The sequence below is a fragment of the Chelonoidis abingdonii genome, chromosome 26 (assembly GCF_003597395.2).
Source record: "Chelonoidis abingdonii isolate Lonesome George chromosome 26, CheloAbing_2.0, whole genome shotgun sequence".
Lineage (NCBI taxonomy): Eukaryota > Metazoa > Chordata > Testudines > Testudinidae > Chelonoidis > Chelonoidis abingdonii.
In genome coordinates, this window is record NC_133794.1 from 665,224 (window position 1) to 673,591 (window position 8,368).

General features: G+C 45.6%; 1 protein-coding gene across 8 annotated transcripts in view; it reads left to right on the forward strand.

Moving 5' to 3' along the window:
* The first annotated feature begins 975 nt into the window (after positions 1-975).
* EVI5L (ecotropic viral integration site 5 like) overlaps positions 976-8,368 on the forward strand; it is a 99,059-nt gene continuing 91,666 nt past the window's right edge. For 6 of the 8 annotated variants that reach the window (XM_032781423.2, XM_075061186.1, XM_032781419.2 and 3 more), the window contains exon 1: positions 1,103-1,278. The gene's annotated coding sequence lies outside the window, so the exon portion shown is untranslated. Of the gene's footprint in view, positions 1,011-1,102; positions 1,279-8,368 lie in introns of those variants that run through there. The other 2 variants (XM_075061185.1, XM_032781421.2) reach the window with 2 other exon arrangements.

Sequence of the window (8,368 nt, forward strand, 5' to 3'; positions counted from 1 at the left end):
GGAATGGGGCGCAATTTAAGCTCATACATACCATGCTTGACAACTGACCAACTGTTGCTAGTAAAAGGGCAAAATTAAGGTTGTGTCAGGAGAGAAAGGGCTGAGGAAATGCTTGGAACCCTGACACTCCTGATCCAACCGCCTATGGCCTCCTTGGGGATCCCCCATGCTCTCTGGGAGCCCCCACCATCCCTCAGGGCCCCCTCAGTGCTCCCCTGCCACCCCTCAGGGCCCCCTCCCCCAATGCTCCCTAACCCCCTGCACCCCTCAGGCCCCCTCCCGCAGTGCTCTCTGGGAACCCACTATCAGTCCCTCACGTACCTCTCCCTCAATGTTTCCCCTCCTGCCTCTCCCCCACCGTCCACTCTTGGCTCCGCCTGGTGAAAGGTAACTAAGGCAAGGCAAAATTCCCTTCAGCAACGCGACTTCAGCTACTCGACGCCCCATAGGTTGAGACCCTTGTCCGTCTCCCGCTCTCTACCAATTAGACTCTTCTCCAGCTCAGAAGGCAGAGACAGACCTGGACAGCTCACTCTTCACAATCCATTGGTTTGCCGAGCTGCCACTCCGAAATCTCCTTGTAACTGATCAGTTTGATTACCTGTCAATCAAAACTAGACTGCTAACGTATTGGCCCTGGGAGCAAGAGGTGGGGATTTTATTGTCTTCCATCACAGAGCATGGCACGCCAAACCTTTTCTGCACTTGATAGGTGAAGAAACCTGTCTATCAATTCCTCTAGCGATTTCTATTGGTCTCTAGAACAAGAGGAGTCCCGCCCCCTGTGTCCTGCCACTCAACGCCTTTTTCAACGCAGTAGGTGGGAAGTCTTGTCCATTAACTATCCTCGAGTGTCTATTGGTTAATCGTTTAATAGGCGTGGCTTATATCCCCGCCTCCACTCCCTCCTTCCCCTCTCGGATCTGCAGTTCATTCCATCTCCGGCTGCTGGTGGGTGTGAATACGGTCCGGTTGTCATCCCCGGAGCTCCGATTGGAGAATGTGGCTCGGTAGGTGGGCTCTAAGTGTACCTTCTCGGGGCGGGATTGGCCAGCGGGGCGAGGGGGCGGGGAGGAGGGCGGAGTCGCCTGTCAGTCAGTCTGTCCGTCTGGTCCGGGCAGCCGGCGGGGGAGGTGGCGGTTTCATGGCAGCTGCGGTGCCTGGAACCCCCGCCCCTCTTCATGTGGTGACTGGGGGAGAGAAGGCCGGGCCCGCGGGGTTCGGTCCCCCGCCCCCCTGAGGAGGAGGCTGGGGAGCCGCTATGGCAGCGCCGCACAGGTAGGAGGAGCAGCCGGGGGCTTCACCCCAGCCCGGGGGCGGCTGGTTCCCAGTGCCCTTCCCCCATCCAGACACCCTGATCGCTGTGTGTGCGGGGCCCCACCCACCCCGGCGGGGTGCCTGCTACCCCGCCCCCCGCTCTAGTCTGATTGAGTCCGGCCACCCTCCCCCGTCAATCCCCATCAGAAAGATGTTGGGGGGTGTCTGCTCCCAGACTCCACCTGCCACCCCCAGCCAAGGCAGGCCCCCTCCCAACCAGCGGGGCCTGTCCCTTCGCTCAGCCCCCACTGGGATAGAAGTGATTCACCCTGACCCCCAAGCCAAGCCCCTCTTGCTTTGGGTTCTCCCTCCTCTCTCAGCTAGGTGAGTGGCATCTGTAACCCCTCCCATAACATGCCCCCCTCTCTAGGGAGTGTCTGGTCACTTGACCAGAGACATGGATGCTCCCTGTTCCCTAGTGCCCTCCTTTTCCCCCACCCACCAGGAGGATTTCACACATGCCCTATTCCCCCAGGCACAGTGTTACCCCCATCCCAAGAGGCGGTGGGTGGTGAACCTGCCCACAGCCCTCATATCCCTGTGAGATGAGCATAAGGAAGACAGAGTGCCAGATCCCCTGTTTCCAGGGAAAAGATGGTAGGAGCTGGCACATCTGCCTTCAGCACACACAGGCACATCACCAGCTCCTGGCCACTGAAGCTGTGTCTCTGTGATATGAGCTTTTCATTTGTCTCTGTGTCCCAGTCCCAGAAGCTACCATCTTCTGGGTTAAAAACATGTAAATCTAGGCCAGGGTGACTTAATCTGTTCTAGAAGGAGCCCTCCCCTTGCATCCTTTTCTGAAATGGCATCTGCTGCTGAAACTGAGATATTCACTCCCCAGTTCTAGCTCTTGGGCGGGCCTTGCTCCTTTTTTGGGCTGTTAGGTCAGTATCCAAAATCCTTTAGTTGATGGCTTTGCCGAGCCCAGCACAGACATGAGGAGCTGTCTCAAAGTCTAACTCAGTAGTTCTCAACCAACAGTCTAGTGTTCCCTAGGGTGCCTTGAGCAGATTTCAGGGGGGCCTCCAAGCAGGGCCAGCATTAGACTCGCTGGAACTGAGGACAGAACGCTGAAGCCTGAGCAACGTGACTTCATGGGAACCCCTGAGGCATGGGGCCCCAGGCAGTTGCCCTGCTTGCTACCCCGTGATGCTGGCCCTGGCTTTTCTATACAGAAAACCAGTTATTGTGGCACAAATGCGCCATGAAGTTTTTATATTATGTTGGGGGTCGGGGCTCAGAAAGAAAAAGGCTGAGAACCTCTGGTCTAACTGGATACCATTTGGCAGGTGTAATGGCAGCATCCACTGAATTGTTCTATAGCTGAAGGTTTGTTGTTGTGCCCATTGTGTTCATTTTTAGTGGGATTTAGTAATGGGGGTAGAAACCTTGGGCACAGCTTGACCCTCTTGATATAACTTTAAAAAAATACACTGCCAACTGACCTTTGAATGAAAGGTTGCCAAAATGCTGTTAAATGCTCCACTCTTTGGGTTTAAAATTTATCTATTCAGTATACCCAAAATGGCTAAATTATTAAGAGGAAGATATCTGCTGTGACTGATTTGCTTGTAGAGTATTTCTGAAAGAAAATGCCTCAAAATGGCCAAGATGTTTTGTTAGCTGCTTAGTAGGTTGCTTGCAGGAAATGAAAATTAGGTTGATTTTGATGTCCATGGGACTTGCTATAGTCAGTCCTGGATCAATGCAAAGAAAGCACTGCTAATCTGAGATCTTGCATATCACCAGACTAGGTACCAATGGAAAACTTCTCAAGGATGTAAAACGTTTGTTGTTAGCCTTAGTTGCAACTTATTGGGACCTTTTAAAAAAAATCAGATTATTTTGATCACCATCCTGTGTTGTCATTCTCCACTTAACTTTAGGGTGCATTTGCACTTGGAAAGCTGGTACCTGTTTTTAGCAGTGACACAAGCATTCGAGTAGATGGGGCTTTAAGCAGTTTTACCATTCTTTCATAAAAGCTCACTCTGAACTTTGACTATGGCATTGGACGTTCACCTCCATCAGTGCTAATGGTGTTGAGAGCCCTAGTGTAGACAGCCCTCCACTGCCAGCATGGCTTTGAAAACTATTGCTCAGACTTGCTGTGGGCAGATCCCATGAACAGTGAATAAAATGATGTTGGGAGCTGGCAGGCTATTTACACTAAGAGCTTGTCTACACAAACAGTTTGTTTGTGGTAAAATGGGCTATGAATCTGGCCCATGCTAGCCTGCCACAGTCTGTCAGTGTTGGAGTGGTTAGAGTGCTTTAGGCCAATAGTTTACCATTTCAGTTTGCTGCAAACTAATTGTTCTTGTAGACAAGGCCTAAGGTATCTTTTCCATAGTGTAGTCACCTCCAGCAAGCTTTGCTGATGTAGTAAAACTGCCAGAGGCTAGCCTACATTAATTCATACACAGTTGCAAAAAAAATGAGTACTAACTTCTGTAAAATAGATGGGGCCTTAACAGTTAGAAACTGGTGCCATTTACCATTTGAAAGTAGCTTGATGTCTCAGCCTTCAAGCAGTGTAACAGTGAACTGCTGACATTGGAGATTATGAGATGTCAGCTGCTGAAATCATGTCAAAATTGAAGAGGAAAGAAAAGAGAATTTGAATGATGTGACTTTTTGGTCAACTGATATCAAGGTTTCCAGGATCAGTTAATGCTTCCAGATATCCTTCCTGGACTAGTGAGCAGAAGAGGGAAATTTTGATCCATGGCTGTGGAGTTTCTCTTCACTATGCTTTATTTTTTTCACATTAATATACTTCTTGATACTTAGAGTATAACAGGCAAGATTTGAAGTCACATCAATTTAATACATGACATACATACTGTTGACAAAGTCCTTACCAGTTGTAAATTATGAATGGACCCGGTTTTGCAGTTGGTGTCTCCACTGGGAAAAACAACTTTATATTTGAAATAAAATTATTTTTCTGCTTAGTAGTTGAATCTTTTTTGTCCATTTGTGAATTCCTCTGATGGCAACATTTTTGTTTTAGAAAACTTCAGAAAAGTGTGCTGAAAATTTTGTGCATCAAAAAAAGTCCCCAACCCTCCAGAAAAACCCAATAACATTTAAGTTTCGGATTTTCAAAGGAGGCTAAAGAAACTTAGTGTCCAGTTCCCACTGGCCAGGATTCGGTTGCCTAAAATCCTGAAGTGCCTCTGAACATTTGTCTACAAAAATTTAATTTGGGAGTGGGTGGGGAAATAGCCAGTGCTCGCCAATACTTTTACCACCATCCAAAAGAAGAGCCACAATTTAGGGTGAAACCCAGTTTCTCCGTTGGATAGCCAACTTCAAACAATCCTAGAGCATTGAACTTGCTCTGGCTTATTGGCATGAATTTTACTGTCTGCCCTTCTCTGCTGTCCACATTAGAGTGCAAGATGCTTTGAAATTATAGGGCCCTAGTGGCTTGCTATGGTTCTTAGAAGAGAAGATGTGACGTGTGCATACTGCAAGATCCAGAACAATAGGCAATCTAATTTCAGACCTAACAATCTTGACACTGGCCCTTTAAGGCATTATTTACTTTCACATTTAGTAATAAAGTAATCAAGTCCTGGGTTGCCTGTGACATTGATCTCAATGGGACTTTATAGGTGTGCTTAGGAGTAATAGATTCTTTGGTAAATAGTGGCAGCCAAAGGCTAAGAACTACGGCTTCCTTGAGGTTTTTCTGAAGCATACTAGCAACATTACATCATTCTAATGTTATAAAATGTAGATTTAAAGGTGTTCTTTCTAAACTGACCTATATGTGGAGTACTAATGTATTGACTCTGGCAACACTTATAATTTGTCATGCCAGGAAACTTATTGAAATTGGATTGCCTATAGTTGTGAGATGCTTAGCACAATGACAGGTTTCAAAGTAGCAGCCGTGTTGGTCTGTATCCACAAAAAGAACAGGAGTACTTGCGGCACCTTAGAGACTAACAGATTTATTTTAGCATGAGCTTTCATGAGCTAAAGCTCACTTCTTCAGATGCATAGAATGGAACACGCAGACAGGAGATATTTATACATACAGAGAACATGAAAAGGTGGAAGTATGCATACCAAACAGGAAGAGTCTAGTCAACTGAGATGAGCTATCATCAGCAGGAGAAAAAAAACTTTTGAAGTGATAATTAAGATGTCCCATAGAAGGTGTGAGGAGAACTTAACATAGGGAAATAGATTCAATTCCCAGTGAGACTGGGAATGGTTGGGTCATTACACTAATTGAATCTATTTCCCTGTGTTAAGTTCTCCTATGGGTCATATTCATAGATTCATAGACTCTAGGACTGGAAGGGACCTCGAGAGGTCATCGAGTCCAGTCCCCTGCCCTCATGGCAGGACCAAATACTGTCTAGACCATCCCTGATAGACATTTATCTAACCTACTCTTAAATATCTCCAGAGATGGAGATTCCACAACCTCCCTAGGCAATTTATTCCAGTGTTTAACTACCCTGACAGTTAGGAACTTTTTCCTAATGTCCAACCTAAATCTCCCTTGCTGCAGTTTAAGCCCATTGCTTCTTGTTCTATCATTAGAGGCTAAGGTGAACAAGTTTTCTCCCTCCTCCTGATGACACCCTTTTAGATACCTGAAAACTGCTATCATGTCCCCTCTCAGTCTTCTCTTTTCCAAACTAAACAAACCCAATTCTTTCAGCCTTCCTTTATAGGTCATGTTCTCAAGACCTTTAATCATTCTTGTTGCTCTTCTCTGGACCCTCTCCAATTTCTCCACATCTTTCTTGAAATGCGGTGCCCAGAACTGGACACAATACTCCAGTTGAGGCCTAACCAGCGCAGAGTAGAGCGGAAGAATGACTTCTCGTGTCTTGTTTACAACACACCTGTTAATGCATCCCAGAATCACGTTTGCTTTTTTTGCAACAGTATCACACTGTTGACTCATATTTAGCTTGTGGTCCACTATGACCCCTAGATCTCTTTCTGCCATACTCCTTCCTAGACAGTCTCTTCCCATTCTGTATGTGTGAAACTGATTGTTCCTTCCTAAGTGGAGCACTTTGCATTTGTCTTTATTGAACTTCATCCGGTTTACCTCAGACCATTTCTCCAATTTGTCCAGATCATTTTGAATTTTGACCCTGTCCTCCAAAGCAGTTGCAATCCCTCCCAGTTTGGTATCGTCCGCAAACTTAATAAGCGTACTTTCTATGCCAACATCTAAGTCGTTGATGAAGATATTGAACAGAGCCGGTCCCAAAACAGACCCCTGCGGAACCCCACTTGTTATACCTTTCCAGCAGGATTGGGAGCCATTAATAACTACTCTCTGAGTACGGTTACCCAGCCAGTTATGCACCCACCTTATAGGAGCCCCATCTAAATTGTGTTTGCCTAGTTTATCGATAAGGATCTTAATTATCACTTCAAAAGTTTTTTTTTTTTCTCCTGCTGATGATAGTTCATCTCAGTTGATTAGACTTTTCCTGTTTGGTATGCATACTTCCACCTTTTCATGTTCTCTGTATGTATAGATATCTCCTGTCTGTGTGTTCCATTCTATACATCCGAAGAAGTGAGCTTTAGCTCATGAAAGCTCATGCTGAAATAAATTTGTTAGTCTCTAAGGTGCCACAAGTATTCTTGTTCTTTTTGCTTAGCACAATGAAATCTTTGCTTACATACAAAGACTGACGATCTGTGTTGAAAATGAATTGTGCAGAATGAAATTGGGAGGAAAAGACTTCGGAATCAGAGAGTATTAGGTGGTAGACTGTTCGCTGGCTACTTAGGTGGTTGTCTTAAAGGACAATTTTTACAGCACTGATTCAATTTAGCTTCACCACATGCTGTTTGTACCAATGCATCTTGCTGCTGCCCTGAAGAGAAAACCTTTGGGCTTTAGAGTTCAAGATCTGTTGTTCACTCAGTCCTCTAAGACCTCCTACAACTTTGGGACTTTGGAGGTATTGAGAGCAATTTTAATAATAGGGATTATGCCATCAGAGTAGCTGTCCTAGCTATCTAATTCTAGTGTGCCTGTACTGTGGTATTTTAGCACCTTGCAAGGCTAGTGTGGTAAGGCTTTGAATGATAACACTGATGGTGTGTTCTGACTTGTTTGTTTGTTTGTTTTTCCCCCTCCATACTTTTTTTTTTGGCATGTTGTTACTCAGAACTCCCACTGAAGTGAAGATGATTCTTGTACCGTAGAGTTCACTGAGTTTTTGCCTGGAAAGTCTAACATCATCATCATGCTAACATTTAGTCATATTACTAGAACTGCTTCTGTGTCTGACATCAGCATTGTTGCATGAGCAGTTCAACACTGGATACAGTCTTGGTTAAATTAATAAAAACAAGAAAACTCAGACCTAGGGCTGCCATTGTATTCCCTCTGCAGAAATATAGATTTTAATATAGCATTTAAGATGGCCCATTGTTTAGATATTTTTTTGAGGCTCATTACAAAGTGAAATGACTCTAGTGAATGACAAACATGAATTGTCTTTCCCCTGGGTCAGAAACCAGATTCACTCCACCAAATGAGAATGTCACAAGTCCTCAAACCACCTGTCTGAATCCCATGGCACTTTTAAGACTCCCACCACCCTCAAGCATCCCACATTGTAACCCCTGGCTGGAGTAGCTTCCTTATTGAGCCAGCCAACAAATGAACATTAGAATATTAGGGTTGGAAGAGACCTCAGGAGGTCATCTAGTCAAATCCCCTATTCAAAGCAGGACCAACACCAACTAAATCATCCCAGCCAGGGCTTTGTCAAGCTGGGACTTAAAAACCTTTATGGGTGGGAGTCCATCATCTCTCTAGGTAACCCATTCCAGTGCTTCATCACCCTCCTAGTGAAATAATGTTTCCTAATATCCAACCTACACCTCCCCCACTGCAACTTGAAACCATTGCTGCTTGTTCTGTTATCTGCCGCCACTGAGAACAGCCTAGTTTCATCGTCTTTGGAACCCCCCTTCAGGAAGTTGAAGGCTGCTATCAAATCCCCCTTCACTCTTCTCTTCTGCTGACTAAATAACCCCAGTT